This window comes from Onychomys torridus, chromosome 3 (assembly GCF_903995425.1).
Source record: "Onychomys torridus chromosome 3, mOncTor1.1, whole genome shotgun sequence".
In the NCBI taxonomy this organism is placed as follows: Eukaryota; Metazoa; Chordata; class Mammalia; order Rodentia; family Cricetidae; genus Onychomys; species Onychomys torridus.
The window spans coordinates 148,788,863-148,815,292 of record NC_050445.1 but is presented as its reverse complement, the minus strand read 5'-3'; the positions used below and the strand labels follow the sequence as shown (position 1 = coordinate 148,815,292).

The window sequence follows — 26,430 nt, the reverse complement described above, 5'->3', positions numbered from 1 at the left end:
TTGCTGATTTATTCTCTAGCCCCCAAGAGTTTTGTAAAACTGTGTTTTCTATATTAACGCCTTTCAAATGTGTTTTGCAAATATTTTCTTCTAGATTGTCTAATGTTCTTATTCTCTTGCCAGAGGAGTTGCTTGATTCTTGTCTTTTTGTTGTCTTTAAGTCAGGGTCTCACTGTCGTTTAGGACGGTCAGAACTTGCTATATAATACAGGCTGGATCAAACTCATGGTGATCCTCATGTTGCAGCTGTCTGAGTGCTGGGTTGCAGGTATGAACCAGCTAGCTAGATGCTTAAAAAATTTTACACGCATTTGTGTGTGTTCATGCATGTGGGTACGTGTGTGATCAGATGCATGCTTGTGTGTGGAGGCCAGAGCAAGAGCACATGTAAGCTCTTACGTTCAGGAACCTTGTCTATCTCTTTTGAGACAGGGTCTCACAAGTCAAGCTTGACTGGTTAGCCGTGGATCTCCAAGGACCTTCCTTTCTCTGTCTCCCTGGCGCTGCGGGTCCAGGTGCACATGGACAGGCCTGCCTTTCTTTTTCCTTTATATTCTTTGCTCTGGAGACCGAACTCCACTCCTCACACTTGAAGTACAAGTGTTTTACTGGCAAAGCCATCCTCTAAGCACTGGGTTTTAAATTTGATAAAGTAAATGTATCAATCTCATGGTTTATGTCATATTTGAAAATTCAAGACTACCTCTTTTTCACTTTCAATCCCTCTTTTTTTTTTTCCTACATTTAATGCACTTGTTTGTGTATGTGGGAGATGGAATACATGCACGTGCTGTGGTGACATGTGGATGTCAGAGCCAGTTCTCTCTTCACGTCCTGAGGTTTCTGGAGATTGGACTAAGGTCATCAGGCCTGCCTGTACGTGTTAAATGAGGATGACTCATTAGATGGTGTATTTGAGATCCGAGAGAGTATTTTCAGTTTTCTGATTTACATCCCACTGACAGAGAGGTGTGTGGAATTGGAATGTGTTTATAAAGTATAGGTTCTCTTAATGAGGAAACTGGGGGATTAGGAAAAATGAAACACAGAATGGTAGAAGTAGCTAGTTATTCTTTTGTTCCTGTCCTTCTTTGAATTCTGAGCTTCTTGGTGTTAAGGATCTGAGTTTCAGCTCTGTCCTCACAGTATCTAATTAGGCTCTTCACATCCTGTGGGGCACACACTCAGGGTGTGAACAATGGTAGTACTTATTCAATGTAATAGTTATGGAAGATGGTAAGTGGAAAGGAGAGTGTGCGTGCCTATGTGTGTATGTGTGTGAGTACATGTGTGTATTCTTTCCAGTGTATAGTAAAAAAGGAGAGGCTACCCTGTGGCCAAGGACATCAGAAATGGCCCATTGGGTGACTTTTGGAGGCCAAGAGTGAGTGTCCTGGGTAGGCCTCCTGGGCATTCTAGCCAGACAGTGTTGAGTGTGTCAAAGTGATAGGTGTGGTGGGAACTATGGACATTCTCACACCCAGAGCTGACAGAGGGCTAGACAGCTGGTTGTACTCCATCTTCATGTCCAGCAGTGTGAGACTATTCATTACACTGCAGTATCGAAGATTGGGAGCTTCAAGGCTATTGAAGAATGCTCTGTGTCCCCTCTTCTAACCACAGGGCTTTCTGTAGCAATGCGTGCTTCTCAGTTCTGTCATCCTCAGTGACGGTAGACTTCTTAAGAACATTAAATTGGGGAGTTTGTGTCAAAGCATTCTTCTAATTAATGGCTGAGCAACTTAAGGATGTAACTGGTGACAAAGGACCTTTCAGCCCTTTTCCAGCTGGTCCAGAGCAAGGAACACGTTCTCTCAGAGTCGGACCATCGTATCGAAGAGTGTACCAAGGTTATTTGTTAAATGACCTATGTATTTGAGTATTTGATAAGAGGTCAGATATTGATTGTTGAAAACTATGTTTTTAATATAAGAGAAGAAAAAGTTTAAGAAAAAAAATAATGATCAAAAGAAAGAAGTTTATATTTAAAAGGGAAATAAAAGCATTCTAAAGTCTCTTACAGAAGGCTGTTTGAATTTAGTTTTATTTAGAAAATGTTATACTCATACCATTAGAATATTGCTTAGGCTAATCTTTATTCTCAGAATATATAGTTGGCTGTTTGTAGGTCTAATAGAAGAACAAAGTGTTTTTGGTGTCTGAAATACACTTGCAGTCATTAAATACTCTCTTTTTTCTGGATGGCTCTGGTATTTATATTTTATAACATTGTAATTATTTATAGTATTTTTATTAGAGATTAAGATATTGAAAATAGTTTAGATGAAAGAATAAGACTGTGAAGGAAGATAAGTATGAGTCTGTCTCTTTTGAAAATAATTGTGTGTGTGTGTGTGTGTGTGTGTGTGTTTCTGAGACAGGGTTTCTTTGGGTAGCCCTGGTTTTTCTGTAACTTAATATGTAGATCATGCTAGCCTTGAACTCAGAGATCTGTCTCCCTCTGCCTCCTGAGTACTGGGATTAAAGGTGTACACCACCACCACCACCACCACCCAGCTACTTTTAATATGTTTTATTCTAGTTTTCTATAATAGTTCTGTCATTCAGGGGTGATGGTGAGTTTAGAAAAATATACAATATGGTGGTTTTATGTGCCTCACCTTAAAATTTTTAATTACATTTATTTGTGTGTGTGTGTGTGTGTGTGTGTGTGTGTGTGTGCGTGCATGTGTGTTTGCACAGCAGTGTGTGTTTGGAGATCACAGGACAACTTTCTGGAGTTGGTTCTCTCCTTCCACCACGTAGGTTCTGGGGATTGAACTCAAGTCTTTAGGCTTGGCAGCAAGCACCTTTAACTACTGCACCAACTCACTAACATTGATTTTTTTTTGTGTGTGTTATTTATTTTTCGAGACAGCTTTTCTGTATAGCCCTGGCTATCCTGGGACCCATTCTGTAGACCAGGCTGACCTTGAATTCAGAGATCTGCCTGCCCCTGCCTCCCCTAGTGTTAGGATTAAAGGTGTGGTCCACCACTGCCAGGCTTGACTTAAGATAGAGAAAATATGCTTACCTGTACTGTGAGCAAAGGTCTGTCACATTTAAAAATCTGCTCTGCTTTCTCTAGAGGCCGGATGAGGGGCCTAGACATCTTGAAATTCAGTGAGTATCTTCTGCCAACCTATGCAAACTCTGCATTTGACTGTTCATATGTGGGAGATACGTTTGTTACTGCATTGATGTTCGTCCCAGTAACAGTGTGCTCAGCTTTGTGTGCCTGTACACACATGAGTAATCTCCAGCCCTCTTTCCAGTGTGTCTTAAAAACTTTTATGGCTCTATTGTGTTTATCTGTGTCATCAGAAATGCTCCTGTGGAATCCATTTTCAGTACTGTAAACTGTAGCCCCTTTCGGGCTCTCTCTTTCACACTCACACACACACTCACACACACACTCACACACTCTTTCTCTCACACACACTTACACAAGCTTACACGTTTTATCCACCGAGAGACTTGTAATCAACAGGGACCATTGTGTTAGTCATTCCTCATGTAGCTCTTCTTTGGGGCTTTGCTAGATCTTGAATAATTGAAAAGCAATGGGATTCTTTCTGTGATAAAAGTCTGGCCATGGGGCCGATTCTTGTCATGTTATTCACCCGATCCTCACTCACGTAAAGCTGCGGGGCTGATGCGTGTGACTGGAGAACACGTGTTGGGTTGCTTTACTTAAGCAAAATGACTCTTGGCAGATTTTTATGTGAATCAACTCATGGATTTGCCTAAATTATTGCCACTTCTGCTTTTAAATGAGTAGTGTGTGAAGCCAAGCTTGAACAACAGTGAATGAAAGTGGACAAGGGGCTGGTGAGATGGCTCTGAAGGTGAAGGTGCTTGCCGCCAGGGCTGCTGGATGACCTGAGTTCAAGTCCTGGGACCTTCATGAGAGAAGGAGAGAAGTGACTCTCCTGAGTTGTGCTCTGACCTCCACCTGGGCACTGTGTTACATACATGTGCACAGGCGCATGAACACACACGTGAAATAAACACACACACAAAATACAACATAAAACTTCACTGAAGTTTAGGAATCCTTGGGTTCATTTTTTTGGTACATTAGTGTATTTATTGTCTTTGTAAAATTACGGGGTGGACCGGAACATCATATTTCTTTTTATCTTACTTTAATTTTTTACATTTTTTAAAAACCAGATAAAGTTTAAAGTTTCAGCACCGTTTGCTCCAACATCTTTGCACTTAGCAACATTTCACATTTCCTCTTTTTCTTAAGCCTTGCTGTGTTCATGGTCTGGCAAAAAAAAATGGTCTCAGGTGGAGCTCTGGGAATCCAATCGGCAAGAGAGAGGAGGGATTGTATGAGCGAGAATTGTTGAGACCATGATTGGAAAAAGCACAGGGACAAACAGCCTAACTAGTGGAAACACATGAACTATGAACCAATAGCTGGGGAGCCCCCACGGAACTGGATCAGGTCCTCTGGATAAGTGAGACAGTTGATTAACTTGAATGATTTAGGAGGCCCCCAGGCAGTGGGACCAGGACCTGTCCTTAGTGCATGAGCTGGCTGTTTGGAACCTAGGGCCTATGCTGAGACACTTTGCTCAGCCTTGGTGTTGGGAGGAGGGAACTGGACCTGCCCTGAATGAATCTACCAGGCTGAGCTGAATCCCCAGGGGAGTCCTTGCCCTGGAGGAGATGGGAATGGGGGGGGGGGTAGGGGGAGAGTGGGGAGGGCAGCAGGAGGGAGGACAGGGGAATCCGTGGCTGATACGTAAAATTAAATTAAATTATAAAATTAAAAGCAAACAAACAAACAAAAAGAAAATGGTCCTCTAACAATCTTGAAGCTGCTAGATGACTGTGTGGGCTCCCACTCAACGCTTTCCTCCAGCCCCACCTCTGGCAGCCTCTTCAACCCTCAGGTAAGTGCAGCTGAAAGTGTCATTTTCCTAGCTTTGATATCGTCCCTTTACTGCTCACCTCTTTCTGCTGAGACCCTGGTCACAGAGTAGGCCATCTGAATAAAGGTGGCTTATCTGAATAAATGGTGGTTGTGGCAGACAGGGTCATGTTTAGGCAGCTAAGAAGGCTTGAAACAGAGGAGTGACTGAAGCCCCTGTCACTGTAAATCTTACTGTGTGGTAAAGAGGTTATTTTGAAAATAGCAAAATCTCATTATGACAAGTTAAATCCCATCTAGCATATATGTGTGAATGGTGCTTTAACCAGAATAGATTTTGTATGTTCAAGACAGGTTCTCACTACAGAGCTTGGGCTGGCCTGGAACTTGCTATATTTGCCAGGCTGGCCTTCTTGCCACACAGATCTGCTCACCTATGCCTTTCCAGTGGTGAGATTGCACTGCCATCTGGTCTCCAGAATGAATCTCTGTACCATTCAGTTTTTATGCTAATTAGAAACATCTACTCTGTGTGCGCGCGTGTGTGTGTGTGTGTGTGTGTGTGTGTGTGTGTGTGTGTGTGTATACAACTTGTATAGGAATCCTTTATCACTGTAAGGGATTATAGAATTTAAATCGATCTCTCTCTCTCTCTCTCTCTCTCTCTCTCTCTCTCTCTCTCTCTCTCTCTCTCTCTCTCTGGATTATATAATATAAGAGGATGCTCCACGATGTTGGAAAGGGTTTTCAAACAAGAGTGGTGAGTTATCTTACCTCCAGGACTTGCTTCCTACTCCTGTATCTTTTATCTGTGGTTAGTTCTATTTTCTCTCTAGACCAGAGAGTTAATGGAACAGTTGAAGCATGATTTTGTCAGCTCTCGATAGACCGACATGTAGAAGACCTATAGATATGGAGTGAATTAATCCAGTAGATATATGTTTTGTGTTATTTTATGGTTTCCAGGGTATGATCAAGCTATTACTATCTTGAAATATAAAAGTTTAAATAGGATTCTGTATCAGTGGTTCAAGTGGTAATGGTTGGGTAAAGACTGACGGTAGAATCTGAGAGACAGAGACATACAAACCCAAAGCCAGTTTTACTCTATTGCACTGTTGTTAGGCTGTCTAGGCACTTTGACTATATGTTGTAAGAAACAGTATATTATTTGATATAAGACTATATTAAATATTTCTTTGGTAAATAAAGACAAATAAAGGTGCTTTGAGTTCCAAGCATGGACTTAGTTGTCCTTGGAAAACATAACATCTTGCTATTTCTGAGTATTTATGAGGCCAGTGCGGACACTGATTGTGTTTGGCGCATTAGGAGTAAAGGGTGCTCACTCACCCCAGGAAGCTAGTCTTGCTTTGTGTGAATTCCGGAGAATGTGGATGGGAATCTGGGGTGGTTTTCCAGGTTAGCTGACCCAAGCCTGCTGCTGCTGCTGCTTTTCCCCTTCCAGTGTACAGGAGCATCTAGGTTTCTACAGAGGGTGGAGGACACACTTTAGCTTTTCAGACCCACAGAATGAGTTCATCTGGCAAAAAAATTTAAAGGCTTTTAACTCTAGTCCATCAGCATCATCTAACTTTCTAAATACTCTTGCTAAGTTTTTTTAATATTCATTTTTCTTTAATCTTGAGACTTTCATACATGTTTATAAAGAAACATGGTCTTATCTATCCATTTCTCCCTTCCAACTTCTCTTAAGACCCTCCCAATGTGGCACCTCCCAACTTTATGACCCCCCTCCTTTTTTTTTTTTTTTTAATAACCCACTAAGTCTACTTAGTGTTACCTGTATGTGTATGGGTGAGGGATCATCCACTGTAGTATGGGAAACCTACTGGTGGCCATATACTAAAAAAAAGATTCATGTTCTCTCTCTCTCTCTCTCTCTCTCTCTCTCTGCAGCTTGCAGCTGTCAACATCTTCAGTAAGGCTGGAAGCCTGGACAGCAGTGCCCCAGCGATGCTGGGAATTTGGTTGGATGGATCTTGTGCAAGTTTTGTGCAGTTGTTCTGAATTTATGACTGTGATTGATATCTAGTCATGTCCAGAAGATAGCATTTCATTGCTAAGCTTTTTTGTTTGTTTGTTTTTGTTTTGTATTTTTGAGGCTGTGTCTCACCATGTAGCCCTGGCTGGCCTGGAACTCACAGAGGTCCAGAGATCCACCTACCTCTGCTATGGAGTGCTGATAATAATGGTGTATTCCACCACACTTGGTCTGCTGTGGTTTTTGTTTATTTGTTTTAACAAATATTTATTTGTTAAATATTAAAAAAATATTTATTTGTCCACTATAGTGTAACTCTGTACCACAGGTGAAATTTTTTTACATGTGTTTATTTTGATTTATTATTTTATATGTTTATACATGCATGCCATTGCCCCTGTGTGGAGATCAGAGGACAACTTGTAGGAATCAGCTCTCCTCTTCCATCGTGTGGGCTCGAGAATGGAAGTGAGGTCCTCAGGTTTGGCAGCAATGAGCCATCTCAGTGCCCAAACAGTATTTTTAAAAACAGAATTGTAGAAGAGAACTAGGAATGTGTGTGTGTGTGTGTGTGTTTTCAGTAGAAAGCTTGACTTAGTACCTTGCATGGTGCAGCAGGCTGGATAGTCGCAAGAGCACCCCAGCACTCACATGCGCACTGAATTGTAGCTGGTTTTAACTTTGTGAAGCAGCCAAGGATGACTTTGACCTCTTCTTACTCCTCCTACTTCCACCTTTCAAGTGCTTGGATCATCAGCGTGCACCATCATGGCTGGCTAGAGTCTTGAATTGAACTATGAAAGAAGATGTGGGCATGGTGGTGCACATTTATAATCCCAGTATTTGGGAAGCTGAGAGAGAAAGATGGATGTGAATTTGATGTGAGCCTGGTGTGTATAGGGAGCCTTTGACTAAAATTAATTTTTCTTTTAAAAAAAGGAGCATTATTATCTGTGTAAGTGGTCAAAATTATGGAAAGTAAATCATAACCTTTTCCTGGCTTCTTTTCCTCCTTAATTGGTATCTACATTTTCTTGTCAAATATCCAAATACTGGTATTTGATTTTCTAGTATTGGTACCATAGATTATGAAGTGCCCCCCACCCCACTTCCAAATCATGTTCACTTTTACTAAAATCTCATGAAGTGTATTGACGGGGAGTCAAGCCTTTTGGACACACCTCTTAAATTACACACCGTTGAGGCAATCCCCACAATGGCTTTCGCACATGTGTGTTTCTAGTTAGCTGCTATGGATGAAAGGTTCATAACAGTCCATTTCAGAAACGTTTTTATTTGCATTGCAAGAGCTTCATTGTTTGGTAGCAGGGCCGGCAATTCTTTTTATCTCTTGTCTGTAAGTATGGATTGGATCATGTTTGCCAAGGAACTTTTGAAAAACCATTCCTGTGCATAGAGAAGATTCTAAGTGAGCGTTTATTGACTTATTGACTGTGTTGGCTGTGGGAGGATGGAGGTGCCTGGGTTCTATTCAGGCCTCTGTAACAGAAAGCTCGCCTAACCTTTCTCTTATCTTGCCTACTGGGCATTGAACCATGGTATCACAGGGAGGCGGAAGTCATACAACGTTGCCAGACAGATGGTTGGACTCCCCATGGCAACCCCGTGACCTAATTTCCCAAGCTTTGTGCACCTAGCTGGAGAGTTCCAACCCTCACTCTTAGCTTGCTTGCCAGTTGAGGAAGGAAGGGAGAGAAGAGAGAGATGGTTACAGAAAGCATCTCCTCAGGCGCCAAACCTGTGCCATGTAGGCCTCTCTGTGGTAAGGGACGGGGAGGGGGGGGATTCATTAATTAGTTCTCATTCTGCTTGGTCCTCATTTGTGTCTCTGATTGTCACTGTAGGATCTTTGAAAAAATTTAACTGATGAATTGATGGTGAACTAAAATGGTTATTTTTGAAGACTGAGTTTCTATTTTTATTTTTGTTTTGTTTTTTAATTAAAACTAGATTTTTTTGCATACAATATATTTTAATTATGGTTCCCTCTCTCTAATTCCTACCAGATCATACCTACCAGCTCCCCCGCCCCCAAATCCACATCCTTTCCAGGTCTTTCTCACTAGGAAACAAAGAGGATGTTTTAAAAAAAGAAAGAAAGGGAAAAAAGTTACAATAAGGGTTTGGAGATTTAGTTCAGTGGTAGAGCGCTAAGCGCTCGGCCCTGGGTTCAGTCCTCAGCTCTGGAAAAAAAAAGTAACAATAAAATAAGATAAAATGAAATTGAGCCTAAATAGGACAAATAAATGGACAAAGTTGTGTGTAGATGCTCTGGGGGAATGGTGCGGTCATTTCTTTACTTCTCATTTGTAGTAAATTTATTTGACAATTGCTCAATTATCCAAATATGATAAAGTGCTTTTTTCATTCAAAAAGTATTAGTAAATCCATGTAATGGATTTCCACTGAGATTTTATAGCCTTCATGATGAAATGGCATGGAAGATAGGCCCTGATCAGAATTATAACTCTTGTTTGGACACTGATTTCTAGTGGCTTCCCTGTGTCTGCTAATGCACATAAGCACATCTTTCTTCTTCACACACATTTGGTTCATGTCATGTTTTCTCTTAGAATAATGCTACATTGAGGTCATTAGCTGGTATAAAATGGGCACAGACTGGCAGTTAGATGGATTTGAATCACTGCTCTTTCTCAAAAGCATTTGTACTTGGAATATTTATACACTCCTATCACATCACGACTCTTTTCCCACCTCTAAGACTTTCTTATTCCTTTTCACTCTTTCTTGAAGGGGCTGTTGAGCCACGTGTGAGCATTTATCTTGTCTCCCTTCCAGCAGAGACTTGTAACTATGCACATCTTTACTACCAAACTTCCAAGTGTCTATTCCTTCCTTGACCTCCGAGGATGACTGTAGTTCTATGGTCTAAGAATTACCTTCTGGTTTTGAGCTATAGACAAGAGAGTTCTTGATAATTAAGATGAATAATATTTTAAGGTAATTTTAAAATCTTAAGCCTCTGTCTGTTGTGATCGGAGTTGGTTTAACATGTTACTTTTCTTTCATGTAAACAAGTCTAGGTGTACAGAAAGCTCCTGGTGTCTCCTGGTGTGACAGTTTGCTCTTCTGGAATAGATTTTCTTTTCTTCATGTTCCTGTGTTCGACGGTTCTTCCTAAGGACCTCAGACCTGTCTCCATGTCCTTGGTTCTTCCAAATTAGTCAGCCCACGAGTTCTGGTGTCTCAGTTCATGGCTCCCGTACCATTTTCAGTTGCCAACCAGAGGTATGCCAGCTTTCATCTTCCTTAGTTTTACTGTACTGTCCACCTTACACGTTTGCTCTCCATGGCATCTCCTCATCTAGAGTTTACAGTACTTTCTAGATCTGTGTTGAACGAATGTATGATGTAACCATCTTTACATTGTTCAAAGGCTGTCTCCCTTTCCTTTGGCTCTTTGGAGGCTTCTGGTTGCTGGCTCCCGTCTACCCTTCTCTTATCCATCTACACGTAGATGTTATTTCAGAAGCTCTGCTCCTTGGAGAGGATGGGTATCTGAAGGCTGATGGGAATGAAGCTCTGCTCCAGTAAGTTCTAGCACCACCTGTTGGTACTGCTACAGTGGGTGGTGGGAACGAGACTTTTTCTTCCCTCAGTCAATGAATTCATGCATTATCTAAGCATGCACAAGTTGAGAAGTTTCTAGGATTATTTACTCAGGCCTTACCTCATTTCATGTAGCATTGTGTGTTTCACGACCCTTGAAGACTTCAGACCCACATTGTTTCAATCACAGCACTGACTCAGTTTCTTATCTGCAGCCCATGCCTTTTCCCTGAGAGCTGACCCTTCATTTCTCACAGGATCCGAAGACAGAACAGACCTCTTGGTGTCACATTACCACAAAGAAGGTTTGGGCCATTTTCCCAGCCCTGCTCCCTACTCCTTTTGCTCCATGTGAAGCTGCTGTTCCTCAAATGACAATGGCAGGTGTCTGCATTTTCTTAGACCCGGGTTTCTCCCATTACCCATCATTTGTTCCTTCCATCAGCAAGCCATCACCAAGTCCCATTGCTTCCAATGGCCCACAGACCTTGTGCCATTTCTCCATTTCCCTGCCAGTCAACTCACGTTTCTGCCTTGCTGAACATCCCGCCTTGCCCATCTCCTGCTCTCCTTTCACTCTTCACCCATGGATCCCATAATAATGTCAACTTCCTGAACACACTTAGCCCGTTCTTCTGTAACTTTGCACAAGCTGTTCCCTCTGCTTTGAATTTCTTCTTTGCTGACGTCATCATCTTGTGTGCTAACATCATCAAACTCTCCGCCCTAGACTCAGCTTGAAGATCATTTCCCAGAAGCCACTGCTCTCTTCTTCATACTTACTTAACTTGTTACTGAGTTACAACTCATGGTTTATTTACTTATTTGCTTCCCCCACCTCCTCTCTAACCTGTCTAGAAGTGGGTGGAGGAGGTATCTGAATAACCTTTTGTCTCCTTTGTGCCTTGGCACAATGCAGGGTGCACAGCCTCTACTCAGGCTTTGTCTGGACGTGTGTTCAGTGAATGGACGCTTCGGCTGGCTTCTGCTGTCGGCAGTTCTGACACTCTGTCTTTCTGTCAACAAAGCATGGTAGGAAAACAAGAAGTATACCTTGGTTTCTTTCTGAGAGCGTCTGGAAGGGAACTTGCAAGGACACCACAGCCTGTTTAGCTGCTGCGTTTTGAGCCTTTATTCCTCCGCATTTGTACCCTCATGCTTGAGTGTGGCTTACTCTTCCGCTCAGTGGCTTAATGCCTGGAGGTGAAAAGGAGAGTTACCATCAGGTCAGGTGACACTTGCGTTTTGTGTTTCCATAGCCTCTTGGATGACTTCCAGATCCATTTTCACTAATCCATTTTGGAAGCCTAAAAATAGAGTACAGAAAATGTAACTGTTCTATTGGAGTCTATTCATTGTGCACAGTACTGCATTTCACACGCCCGTTTCCGTATGTGTATATAGTGTTCTGGGACCCTGTTCTCCCTCCCCACCCCCTACCCTCCTGTTCTCCCCATATCTCCCTCAGACTATTTTCTTCTACTTTCATGTGATATATACAACCATGGCTTTCTATCTAACCATGGATTCCCAAATGAGAGGAAACATGGTATTTGCTTTCCTGAGACTGATTTAATTTGTGAACTGTGGTAATTTCCAGTGCTTCACACTCACATGGAAGCCAGAGGACAACTTGTGGGAGTCAGTTTTCTTCTGTTATGTGGCTCTTGGGGATCAAACTCAGCTCATCAGGCTTGGTGACAGACACCTTCACCTGGTGATCCACTGGCCCAATTTCCTTTTTAGTTCCGAAGTTTCTCTTGTTTCTTTTCATTATTAGATGATAAAGAGGATTTTTTTTTTTCACATTTTGAAGTTGACTTTCAATTTGGTCTCAAATAACCCGTTATAGAGAGTTAATTTCAGAAACAGTTAAGTTCTAGGGAGAATTTTGTCCTCATGAGAAGGCCATGTTGTTTCCATCTCTATTGTCTGACATCCTATTATTGCCAAATCTTGTTGTTTTCACCTTAAAACTTGACGTTTGCCATTGTCCCTTCTTTTCAGTTTTCTTCCAACATTTTAGGGCCCTATGATCATTTTTAAACTATATTTTCTTCTGAATATCTCTGTCTGTCTCGGCCCTTCAGTTTATTTTAATTACTAGTTTTGAGTCGGCCTTGCCAAAGCCATGTTCGGAAGTGTCAGGTCCTGATTGACCACAGATGCCGCTGGCAGGCTTCACTCTGCAGTTCCTCTGCTTGTGTGTCCTTTCCAGGCCTTGTCAACGTCTGTAAATTGAAATGGGCATTTGGAGTCCAGCCTGGCGCTGTGGACCCATCCCTCCTGTCTGACGCCTCCTTCCTCCCAGTGCATTTTCTCGGGATTCTATAGTGTTTATTCCTGTCATGTGCTGTAAATTAAATGCCTTTTTTGCACTTTAGTGTTTTGAGATGAGGTATGGCTAAGTAGTCTTGGCTGGCCCCGAATTCACTGTTCTGGCTCAGGCTGCCCTCAGAATCACCATCCTTCTGCTTCTATTTCCCAAGTGCTGGGATTACAGACCCATGTCACCATGTTCAGTGAATTTAAGTGTCTCCTCTGATGCTGGGCATCAAGCCTTTCTGTCTGTTGTTTTTCTTTAATTCTTGAACAAGAGACAGGCATAGGGTTTTGCTTTTGATTCATATGTGTTTGTTAAATGACATGTGAGTTCATTTTTGTCTTGCATCTTCCATCCTGAGATTTGTGCCACTTAACTTCTCTGGCTCCCGGTCTGGAAAAAGAATACGGTAATACTGGCCACGGTTCAGACTGAGCCTAAAGAGAAACACCACGAACAATTTAACCAAGACGACAGTGAGCATGTCCCCGTCACCGAGGGCACACCCGCAGGCAAGCGTGCCTGGTTTTTCAAGTTCTCTTCTTTCAAGTGTGAGCTATGCTCATCCTCTTTGACGTCTCCCAGGGTTTATAAGTAAATCGTCGCTTTCAACTGCTTTGTAACTCACTCTCCTCAGAACCAAACTCTTAATAAGGAGTTACTGAAGAAGAGAGCCTTTCAACTCCTACCCTCCTTTCTGCATGTCCCTGTCAGCAGAGGCCAGACGTTGGTCAAGTTCCTATAGAAACCAGCTTAGGAGTAAGACATTGAGATCTTTCTGGTGACCGCCTGGGCCAGCCCTGAGAAGAAGAGCCTCGGATGCATGCTTTAGCAACTCGTCTTTACCGTTGCAGTTATCAATATTTTAAGTATGAATTGTGTTATCTATCCCCCCTCTCAACTTTTAATGAATGGTTTTGCACTGTTTTGTATGGGAATGCAAACTAGAGTGACTGCTTTCTACTAGGGCATTTGTAGGTGATTCCCAATCTTTTCTGATGAATAAAGCCCAATTAAAATGTGAAAATTGTCCATAATGATAACATTGAAACCATCTTGGATATTATTCAGCTGCTAAGAATAAAACATGTCTAAATGCAAAAAATAATAAAATGTGGCTTTGGTCAGACACATCAGGCAATTTTTGCGCTTATTCAGTGGATTCTGCTCTGTAATCAGCTTCTCTGGCGTAAGCATCAGACCAAGCACTGGGAATGTGGTTGCTATTTAGAGAGCTCATTGTTTGGGAGCAGTTCAGTGGGTCTTGATGCTCTCAGGACATGTGGGATCATTCCAAAGTGATTATTGTCAGTCACAAATGCATCTGATAGTTATGTCTTAAACTAAATTTTGCTTCTTCAGATGTAATAATGCATTTTAAAGAAATATTCAGTTTAATAGTTGACAGTATTAGTGTCATTCCATATTTGTGTGAACTTTTCAAAGTTGATTAATAACTTATGTTGGTTTGCTTATTTTACAAAGATTCAGAATAACTCTAAATATGTCCTGGAAAATGCTAATTGCTTATTTGTTCTTTTTCATCCACATATATTTATATGTGTATGTGTGTGTATGTATACCAAATGTGGCACTTATTTTAAAGGTTTATCATCTTTAAAGTTTTACTTACTGGGCATGTGTATGTATCTGTGAGCCCACAGAGTGCAAAAGAGGGAGCTGCAGTTCTGGGCAGTTGTGAGCCATGTCATGGTTGCTGGGAACTGAAGTCAGGTCCTTTGGAAGAGCAGCAAGTGCCCTTATTGCCCATCTCTCCAGGCCCTGTGTTTGGATCAGTGAGAGTTTGTTGGTAACATTTCCAGAGTAGAATTGCTATTTTGTGTTAATGATGCCTGACTATACCTGTTTGTGTGCTGCTGTTAACCGCACATCAGTCTATACTGGCTAAGACACTCAGTAGAAGAAGTTCTTGGGGTAATTTCATGCAGTGTTGGCTAATAGAACATAGAATGGGATTTTGTGTACCACAAGGAGAGATGTTAGGTTTGACTGGGGAATATGTGGAAAAAGATAGGGGATATTTCTTTAAACATTTTTTTGTTTAAAATGAATTTAAATATAGAAGAATTTAAACATTTTGTAAGAGAATTGTTTGTCACTACAACCATGAATGGCTCTTATGGTATGTTTTGCATGTCCACAGGATTTTGACTTCGTTTATAGTATGCTGATGAAAGGATGGTCTGATTAAAATGGGGTTCTTTGACTTTTTTTTTCTTTTCTTTTCCCATCAGATCAAAAGGTGTCTAAACACAGGGAATTTTAAATGTTACAGTCCCCTCCCTGTATCTGTTCTCATTGTGGTGTCAAGCCTCCCTGATGCCACTGTTAAGGTGATTTCCGGTGACAGGTGGCCATGGCATTTAGTGTTAGCTTGCCACCCGTGCAGGCGAGGTGGGAACCTTTGCTCCTGTGTTCAGGTGTGTGGTTAGGCACTCACTCAACACTGAAAAACTCATTTTTTTCTTGTTCACCCAAGCAGCTGGCGATTCTGTAACAACATATGGAGAACCGACCTTTCCGTTCTCCTGTGCTAATGGTGGGTGGAGCCTCCAGCTCTGTGTAACTTGTCAGGCAGCTGTTACCTGAGTGTCTCTCCTCTTAGGTTCTTCAGTCAACCGTTGCCTGCTCACAGGGCTGTTCAGCAATGACTGTTGGAACTCTTGAGTGGGACTCTCCAAGACCCTCCAGATCCCGTGGTGTAGAAAACCGTGGTTTTTATTGCAATCAGTTCTCAGTAGTGATGGGAGAGTAACAAGATTCTAATTTGCCATTTCTTTACATTGCTCAAAATTGAGTGCAAATTTCATTTGTATGGTGACAACCACCAGCAAAAGAGTCCATGAAGCTCTTTCACAAAGATTATCTGGGAACACTGAATACAGAATCAACTAAACAGGGTTCCCAGGGATCCCGGAGACTAAAGCAACAATCACTGAGCTTGCATGGGTCTGCATTAGGTCTTCTGATTTATGTTATGGTTTGGCTTGGTGTTTTGTGGGACTCCTGACAGTGTGAGTGGGGGTGTCTCTGACTCTTTTTCCTGCTCTTGGGACCCTTTTCCTCCTACTGGGTTGTCTCGCCCAGCCTTGATATAAGGGTTTGTACCTTGTCTTATTGCATCTTGTTATGCCATGTTCAGTGGCTCTCCCCAAGAGGCCTGCTCTTTTCTGAAGGGAAACAGAGGAGGAGTGGATCTGGAGGAAAGGGGAGGTGAGGAAAGAGCTGGGAGGAATGCAGGGAGGGGAATCTGCAGTTGGGATGTATTATAATAAGATAATAAATTTTAAAAAAGTAAAATAAAGAGATTCTCTGTTCTCTGGAGAGAGTCAGTTCTATAAAACTTTTTTCCGACTTGAAACTATTTTTACTTCTGGGGAACCTAAAACTGACAACTGAGGGCTCTGATAGAGAGGCAGTATTGGAAGGAGAGATCTGGCCTCCCATCATTTTTATTCCCTCATTACAGTGAATACCACAGGTCAGAGAGACATGGAGTGTTGGATGCTGGGCACTAGTAACCTCATTTTGATGTATTGGAAAGGTAGGGCCTTTAACCCAGAACCCAGAAACACTATTAGACCGAGTAGGTGGATCTTGTGAACCTCTGTGCCCTCTGTTCAGTAACTATGTTCTAGAGAAGGGATTTGTTTCATACTGTTCTTTTTATTTATGTATTTGTTTTGTGTACAGCCCAGTATAGTTTAGGACATAAAGCATGCTCATAAGTTTTATAGCAGAAACAAAAAAAGTTTCTTTTGATACAAAATTCTATTAGCAAACAGACCTCAGTAACACTCATTTGTCTGTTTCTATGGACTTAATGTGTGAAACAGTTCGGACTGAATGCTGTGGCTCTTTTTGTGTCTTCCTTTCCTCCTGTTTGGTAGACTTGTTAGCAGGCACATCATATACACATAATACACATATATGTATATATCATATACCCATGCATATTCATACACACATATACATCACACACATATATGTACTACACATATACATATGATGTGTATATACATACATATACACATAGACACATGCACATATGGGTGTATATGTGCATGTGTTTTTAACATATATATCATAGAGATACTTATATAGCTATAATTTTATTTATTTTTTGAGGGCTTATGTAATCTTGGTTGGCTAGATACTTGCTATGGAGCCCAGGCTAGCCTTGAACTCATGGCATTCTTCCTGCCTCAGCCTCCTGGGTACTGGAACAGTGACTAATGGATGTAAGCCACAGTACCTAGTTCATTGGCAGGTGTAATATTTTAAGCCAGCTCATTTTTTCTCTTTAACTATGTGTGCAAAGTCATTTTTTGAGTGAATATCAGAGGAGCTCATGCATTTCTGTTCTCTGCCATTACCTGCCAGGCCCATGTAGACTGTTAGCTTAAGTCATTGTTTTTCTCCATCAACATCAGCATCACCACCATCATCATCTTCATCATCAACAACAACAACATCAACATCATCATTATCATCATCACTTTATCACAATTATCATTGTGATTATCTATATATTTAAATACTAGAGATTGGTATTTGATCTACTCTATGTAGTATTTGTGAGATCCCCCTAGAACTGGAGTTACAGGGGACTCTGAGACACCCAATGTGGGGATGGAGTTCTGGTCCTCTGTAAGATTAAAAAGTGCTCTTAACTACTGAGCCATCTCTCCAGCCCCTCAGTACAACTTAATGGAAAATGGTTAGTGTCCAGTGTTGATAGAGCCTGACATAGTTGCCCTTGACAGTGCAGAGTAGATGTCGAGACAGCTTCTGAGAAAAGTTGATCCTCTTGTCTCAGTACCTGACTCCCTACAATCATAAGACCTCAGGCCCTTACTCAAGATGAGCGCTTAAAGGAGGAGGAGGTTAGGGTGTTTGATGACACTGTTGAGGCTGACCCATTATTCCAGGATCTAGTTGCTTAGAGTTATTGTCACCAGATGTGAACACTGACTGAGAAGAGATGGCTTAACAGGACACAGTTGCTCCTGAGGCTCAGATATTGATTCACAGAGAAGATTAAAAAATCTACTATATTTATTTATTTTATGTGCATGTGTGTGTGTGTGTGTGTGTGTGTGTGTGTGTGTGTGTGCGCGCGCGCGCGCGCATGTGTCTGCTGTGGTCTGTGTATGGAGGTCTGAGGAGAAGTTGCTCTCATGATTAGGCTTGGCTGTGAGTGCCATTGTCCATTGAGCCATCTTTCTTGCTAGAAGTTTTAGCAAGTCAAGAAAATACCTTTAGGACTCATAGTCTTGGACTCATGGAGTGGCAAGGTCTTCAAACTTTCGTTGGTTTTACAGTTTACGTGGAACCCGTCTCTGGTTCTGATAGCTTCTGTTTGGTATGTCCCTTTCTCCTCTGAACCTGGCATGTTTCCTAGTTTTCTTTTGCCTGGAACTTGGTAGGACTTGAATAGATGGGTCTCTTGATTGAGGACTCGAACAGATTGTCTCTTGGTCTTTCATCCAGCTACCTCTAACTTCCCTGGTAGAGTCCTGTTTTTTATTCCCATTTCAGGCAGATACAGTGGTGAACATGCTATGAACAACAGTGTCAGTCAGTCATATTTTCATAGCAGTGAGAGAGCTACTTCAGGAGACAACTTTTTGTGTGTTGATAAAGTTACAGGAACAGAAATGAACGGAGGCTACGTGGAATGGTACTTGGGGGTTCTTTTCCTCCTACCTCTGTGTCAAATACTGTTGTGATATGGAAGAGCTGCACTGACATTTCATGCTGTTCTGACACAGGCTAGTGAGAGGATGGTGCCGCAGGCAGCCTCCCAAGAGCTTTTTGTTCTTCTAATGTTCTCCTTGCAAGCAGTGCAACCCACATTATAAATGCCAGTTAAGTGTAAATGTGTCTGTGCTTTCTCTGGGAGCAGGTCCCCTAAGAAGCCAGCACAGCCCTGAGCAGGGGTCCTCTGCTGTCTTGTCACCTCTGCCCTTCTCTGCTTCTCTAGCCCAAAGATCTATATTAGGCAACTAAGGCAAAAGTCAATGTCTGCCTTCTCTCATCAGGCTGGTCTATGTTTAGCTTGGAAATGACCCAGATGTACACTCCTATTGTATTGTGTACTTTGGCCTTAGGAAATCAACTCGGAAGGCTTAGTGTTTGAACCCAGGGAGCTCCTGTTTTCTATCCAGATATGATCATGACCTGTCTTCCTAGGGAAACCAAATCCAAAATCAAAATAAATGCTCTGTTTTAAAACACAGCTAAGCTGATAACAGAAATGTCTAGCAATATGTTTTTAAGTGCTTTTGTTTTTCTCCCCTGTGGCATTGGTCATCCAGCCCAGGTCCTGGCTCACACAGGAGAGTCTCCTAACACTGACCATCACTTTACAATGAAAATGCAGTGAGGTTTCAAAGAGCTCGAGAACTCTTTTTCATACCAAAATTTAGTTTGTAGATGATGGCATTCTTCTGAATAGGTAAATACTAAAGGCAGTAGGTGGTTTTTCTGATATATTTCTTTATTCCCTAACATCAGATTGTATTGACTCAGGTCAAAATTATGTGAATGTAGATAGAGGATTGCTATATACCAGGCCTGGTATAACTTCAGTTGGCAGGTAGTAATACCACTTGCTCCTTGAACTTGCATAGCAGATGTTCCTTTAAAAACCAACCAGATAAAATACATTTATTGGGAGTATTTTTAGTGTGTGGTAGCTCTATGTTGGTTCTTAAAAAAATCTGAGAAACCCAGGGGATATGCACTACTGAGTCATAAAGCATTAAAGATTAAGCTAATCTTGATAATGCAGTGTATATAAAAAGTGCTATAGGCAGAGCATAGGGGAGTCTGTGGTTTCTCTTCATTAAGATGTGGTGTGTCTTGATTTCTTTAATGTCTGAAAAAGCTGATCAGTACAGTTTTATACAGATTCCTCATATTTGGCCACGCGTGGTGGCTTATGCCTGTATTTAGGAGGCTGTGCCAGGAGAATTGCTGTGAGTTCGAGGCCAGCCTTGGCCACATAGTGAGTTCCAAGTTTCAGGTCAACTAGGACTACATAGCAAGATCTAGTCTCAAAACCCCAAATCAAAAGAAAACAGAAAAACAAAACCCCCCAAACAAACACAATAATTGCACCACATTTGCATTCTCTTCTCACAGTATATGTGTGTCTCTCTATATATACTTTCTCCTCCACTTTTGGCATTTGGTAGTAAACAGCAGGCTCTTAGGCATTTCTTCACTGTACACTTCCTACAAACAAGGACCTTGTTTGATATAATTACTATCCAACTCTTCTTGCTCAAAATTCTTAATATATAGATTCAGTGCAGACATTAACTATGGAAGCCATTTTGGAATTTCCTCAGTCATGTGAAAGTTGCCGTGTTTTGTGTGTTTGTGCTAGCACCTCTCCAAGGCAAAGGCATTAGCGTTTGTTTGTGGTCTCTTCAGGACAGGCCTCCTTTAGTCTCTATCAGTGATGTCCAGTGTGGTATCTACTAGCCACTTGGGACCATTTAAACAGAAATTGATTGGAACTTAGTGAAATTGAAAACTGTGTTCATTAGTCACAGCAGTCACATTTTGAGTGCTCACTGTCCACGTGTGGCAAATGGCTACCCGGTAGGACTGTACGAATATAGCCTGTTTCCATTATCACAGAAAGTTCTGTTGGACAGATCTAGAACATTCCTCATTCTTTCTGTCTTCCATGGAGTCAGTGTTTTGACAAGGTCAGTCCAGTTGTCTGGTTGAATGTTCTGCATTTGGATGGGCCTTGTTTCATCATGAATTCAATTTAGATTGTGGCAGTTTCCTTTGCAAAGATAACTGCACTAATACAGTTAGCCCAGCCACATCCTTTTAAAGTGTGACTGACACCCGCTCCAATCGAGAAGGGAGGACTTGCCGCTCACCCTGGATGCGGGCAAGGACTTGTGACAGCTGACAGGGGGTGCAGTCATCCACTGGGATGTACGACAGGCCTTTCTTACCTACAGCCGCACTGTGAGGATGTCCAGGCTGTGGGAAGGTAGATGAAGACCCTGCACTGACAGCCAGGAGGGTGATTCTGTCTCCTAGCATTCACTTCTTTCACTTGGGTCTAACCCTTGGTGGAACAGACGAGGTGTACCTGCCGAGGACTGTCAGGATCTCTGTGAGCAGAGAGCTAATAAATAACCATTTTTCCAAACTTGGAAGAACTGGGGATTTTTTGATTCAATAGTAAACAAATAATGCATGTTAACCGATTTTGCCAAAAGTACAATATTAGTCAGTAAACATCAGGGTGACTATTATTAGTGGTGATGGGTTAGTTGGTTAAGGTAATGGCAACCAGATCTCCCTATGATCAATAAAAAATATTCTTTTTTGCTAATAAGGAGTAAAATAAAGGGAATTTTAATTTTGAACAGGACTATCTTCTGCAGTTACTTGTCAACATTTATTTCTATACCATATAAAATTATCCATCCTATGTGTATGTCCTTGTGCATGTGTGTACACACACTGGTACATGTGAATGTGGAAGCTAGACCTTGACTTTGGATATCTTCCTTATTACTTTCCACCTTATTTTTAAAATTTATTTTTGTATTTTAAATAATGTTTTTATTCTTTCAGAATATCATATGAGGTGCTTTTTCTTATCCAAATTATTTTTTGGCAATTTTAAAAATTAAAATATAATTACATACCTTCCACCTTAAGCCCCTACCACTCCCACCCTTCTGCCTTAGATTTGTGGATCCTTTTTCTGTAATTACTACTGTTATATGCACATAGATATCTAAATACAACCTACTGAGTCTGTTTAGTGTTCTTGTATGTACATGGTCTCAGGACGGTTCATGTGGTATTGGCTAACCAATTTATTTTTATGTGTGTGTCTGTGGTGTATGCCACATGTGTGTATGTACCACCCATGGTGTGGGTTCTGGGAACCAAACTCAGGTCCTCTGCAAGAGCAGGAAGTGCTTCTATCCACTGAGATATCTCTTCAGTCCTTATATCTCAGTTTTTAAGACGGTCTCTCCCTTAACTGGAGTTAAGTCTGCAACCCACAGAACATCTATCTCTCCAGCCCAGGACAAACCCTGCTTTACAGTTCCTGTTATTTGACTGAATAAAATGCATCATTAAGTAAGACTTTTCGATTTTGTTCTGCCGATAAGAACCACAGATCTTTATTTCTCTGATAAAGAAGGGGTAAGGCACCACTTTGTCTGATTTGTATTTCTAGTGGCAAATTCACTTAGACTTTTTTAAATCCCAAATTTTATTTAAAGTCATAGGTGTAATATATATATATTATATAATATATAATTTAAGACAAAGGTAGGAAAATCCCTATGCACGTTTCTTGTTTGTTTCTCTTAGGCAGAGCCCTTTGCTAATGTTTCTAGTCTTGGGATTTTTAATTCTCGTGTGAGGTATATGGTTTCTCTGATAGCTGCTCTTGATTGAATATTTAGGGAGATTTCTTCCAAGTTATTTTTATTACAGGGAAAAATCTCAAGCAAGAGTGGAAGGATCAGTTATCAATTTCATAGGGCAAATCAGTGACCCAGTCCTACTAAGTACATTGGCGCCATCTTGACATCCAGAGAAGTGTGGTCAGGGAGACGGAAGAATATAGGAAGGTAGGAAGGTAGGAAAGTTACTCTGTTTAGTGGAGAAAGGGCAATCCTGGTATAAACGAGTCCTGGGAAATGGAAAATTCAAAGGTACAGGGAGGGATGATAATTTTCTCAACTCTGGGAGGGCGGTGGATATGGTTGGTTCAGAATGCATCTCTCAGCATTCATTGAGACCGGTTCAGTTTGCCCCCCTCCCCCCAGACACTAAAATCCACGAAGGTCAAATCCATTTTTAACAATGGCATGGTATTTGCTTGTAATCGACACACACCCTCCTGTATCCTTTAGATGATCTCCAGTTACTTAGTAACTCCTAACATGATATAAATGCTGTATAAGTGGCTGATAGACTGCCTTGTTTAAGGACTAGGAACCAGAGGAATTAGTCGGGATGTTGTTTGGAACAATGTTCTTTTCACTGTTGTTGAGTCGGTTGTTGAGTGAGCCACCACAATTAAATGTTTCCTTTATGAGAGTTGCCGTGGTCTCTTCATAGCAATAGTAAACCCTAACTAAGACACATCTAAATCTTGTATATAGTTTGCTTGGGATACATAGCGTCAGGTGTTCAGTGAAAGAAGTAATTGCCAGTTGTGGAAAGTGCAGGGTGTTTACCAACCAACCCCACAGTTCCCCAGAGTTTTCTTGAGTGCGAGCAGCCAGAAATAGTAGATAGAAGGATTTAGAGTGTGGGGATAAACAGATAGAAAATAAAGGATAGCCTGGAGAGGGCCTGGAACCTATTCTAATGGGCCTTGACTGTCTCTGCCTTAAGGTATCCAGCACAGCCAAGTGCAGACCATCTCAGACACCTGTACTCAAGCCCGTGGTCCTAATCATCCTCTATGCAGAGCTGCTGGGTAAAGCCATTAGGAACCTGAAAATGGGCTCCCACAGGAAAGATATTTGATTGTCTTTATTAGTGGTAGCAAATGTGGTCACTGTTTTCCTGGTGTGTAAAGATGAGTGTTGGCTTCTAATTCCTCATTGACTACTGAGCCCATCTAGAACATCCGCCCATCAGCTACTAAACAGAGCAGGAGCATTGTGTGGCTTGAGCCGTTTCAGGTTTAAGATGGTGTGGGGTAGGAAGGGTCAGGATCTCTATTCTTGCTCTTCACTCCACTGCTAAGAGTTTAGTCATCTGTATCTTACCCTTCACCTGCCTATTGTTTGGGTTTGGGAATTTACAGAACATGAATCATTGAAACTCCCAACACGTGTCTCAATTGAGGTCAGGCCAATACCTAGTGTGACAGAGGCCCCCCCACCTCCTGCCATCCTCCCTTGGCACACAGAGAATTCACAGAGCCAAAGAATGGTGTGAAACTGTGTCCCCATCCGTGTCCATTGGGATAAAGTCAGGTGCCCAGTTGGATGGCCAGTGCATAGCTCCCTTGCCAAGTTACATTGTTCTGATTGGTTCCAGGCCAGATGGCAACTTAGTGGGTGGACCTTCAGCCCTGGCCTTTGCTCAGCCTCCTTGGGTCTGGGATAAAATGCCCAGCTGTCTCTTTCCTGGTAGTAAGAGTGAGCTTGTGGAACAGTAATTGGCCTTACTGTTACTTAATAGTTACTTAATATTTACATAGCGCTGTTTACTTTTGTAACTGTGGCACCACTGATATGGGTTTATTTGGATTATAAAAGCTTTGAGTTGCTTGGTAAAATTAAATGGAGCCCATTTACCAGCAATTCGGCAAGATGAAAGAGCTTCCTGATGAGCATGGGAGGAGGTGGGCAGATGTGAATTAGACTGAACCAGTATTATGCTTTGTATGTGTATGAAGGTACTGCGATCATTAGGCACACCCCTATTGAACGTGCACGAATTAAATGTCTCAGGACCTGTTATCTTCCAGCTGTTTCCTGACAGTCATGAGACAGGACCACACAAGGTCAATATATCCCCCAAATCTCATAAGTTTTGGACTTTTGTGCTTGGATTATTGTCTGTGCATTATGTGAATTGCACTAATGGTAACTATAGCTGGTATAATTTGTTTTCTAGTCTAATTGTAGTCAGACGCACATGAAAAACCATCAATGAAAACTGCCCCCCCCCCCCAAAGTGAACCAAGATCATTCCACAGGGTTTCCTTGGGTGGCCTTGCATGCCAATAGTAGCTTGGATTTCTGTGATTATGATATGAGTAGCCTTCTTATAACTCTATTTTAAAATTTATTTTTTGCCATTTTTGAAATGTAAAATTACAAAGTAATATGGGGAAAAAAGCCCAACAGTTTTCTTGGTAATATTTTCAGGCACATGATTGTTTTTGAAATAAAGCTAAATATGTAGGCAGGTTGGGGATGACACATAGCTTCTGTTAGTAGCTTGGGCTGGGATCCTGGTCTGGATTTGTGTCTTAGATGTATTCTGATTTTTCTGCTTGAGTAGTAGTTCTCTAAGGCTCCATGCTATCTATAGATGATGGTGTATCCTCCAAATGCTCCTTCTTCCAGAGTGCAGTCCCAATGACATAGATACGATTGCTGGTATCCTTAGGAAGGTATTGACTCTGGCTGTAACTCCCTGTAAGGTCTTTTCACAAAGAAAGGAGATCCAGATTCTAAAGGAGTTTAAGTCATTCGGTGCCAAACAAAACCAAACAAAAACAAAAATGGGAGAGAGGGACAAACATTATGATTTTGATCAATGGTTATAATTAACTAAGTAACTTTTCTTTTGTTATTATTGTCATTATTACCATCACCACTACTAAGACTATGACTGCTGGGATCATCCCACTTCTCATACCAGTGCCCTTGAGCTGTGACCACACCCAACAGCTGCGATGTGGGGCTTTCCTTTTCTTTTCTTAGATAATCTGAGGCAGACCTCTCAGTGGCTTTCAGTCACTCCTGGGATTATTTAGCTTTTGTCACTGTGCCTGTGAGAGGATTTTAAAAGCCCAATTAGAAGCTTCTGCTTTTAAAAACCATTGTATGTGTAAGGGTGTTTGGTCTCTGTGTTGGTTTATCTATGTACCACATACACGCAGTGTCCTAAGAGGCCAGAAGAGTGTGTATAACCTCCTGGGCCTGGAGCTATAGACAGTTGGGAGTTGCCATGTGGGTGCTGAAACTCAAACCTGGGTCTTCTGCAAGAGCAGCCAGGGCTCTTAACTACTGAGCCTTTTCTGACCCCGAGCTTGTCTTGCTATTTACTGTTGACTGTTGCTGGTTGGTTATTAGCCGTGTGTCTTGATCTGGTAACTGGGTTTCTGTCTTGTTTATTTGATGGAATCTTGAACTTCACTGTAGACCCAGGCAGTCACTTATTCCCCTCTTTTGACTCTCGGTCTTGGCTTTGGAAACCTGCCCAGACTCAGTGCCTCTGGATTTCCCAAGCCTTGCTGCCCCCTGCCTCCTTCCCCACCTAGCCTTTCAGATGGAGGCCCCATGTGAGTCTCAGTTTCTCCAACAGCCATCTAGCTTGCATCTCCACATTGTCTGAACTATCGTTTTAGTAGAATTTTATAGGCTAATCCTAAGGAGGGGAGAAGAAGAAAAGAACAGGGACAGAGCATAAAAGATATTGTTGATGGGATTTAAAATCACCATGGAAACACCTCTGGCTGTGTCTGTGGAGGTGTTTTCAGAAAGTTTAACTGAGCAGGGATGGCCTCTCAGAATGTAAGACTGGGGACCCAGCCCAAATAACAAGGAAATGATCAAGCTGAGCACCAGCATCCTTCTCTCTCTGCTTTCTGTCTGTGGTGCAAGGTAACCAGCCATCAGCTGCTCCTGCTGCCTTGACTCGGGCCGTGATGGACTGTGTCACCTTGAACCAGAAGCTGAAAGAAAAAATTTCCATCTTAAGTTGCTTCATGTGAGGTATTTGTTCACAGCAAGAAGAAAAGTAACTAATACAGCACATTTTCTTCTTTCATTCATGAGAAATGCTGCCCACTGTGGATTGTGGTTCTGGGGCTAGTGTCTGAAGTGGCATCTGCATTTAGCCAGTCCT

The 26,430-nt window shown here is 41.8% G+C and overlaps 1 protein-coding gene across 3 annotated transcripts in view; it reads left to right on the top strand.

Moving 5' to 3' along the window:
- Eps8 (epidermal growth factor receptor pathway substrate 8) overlaps positions 1–26,430 on the top strand; it is a 172,736-nt gene that overhangs the window by 6,590 nt on the left and 139,716 nt on the right. Inside the window, exon 2 of one of the 3 annotated variants that reach the window (XM_036180596.1) lies at positions 3,089–3,123. The exons of the other annotated variants lie outside the window; for them this stretch is intronic. The gene's annotated coding sequence lies outside the window, so the exon portion shown is untranslated. The remainder of the gene's footprint in view (positions 1–3,088; positions 3,124–26,430) is intronic. 3 annotated transcript variants of the gene reach the window in all.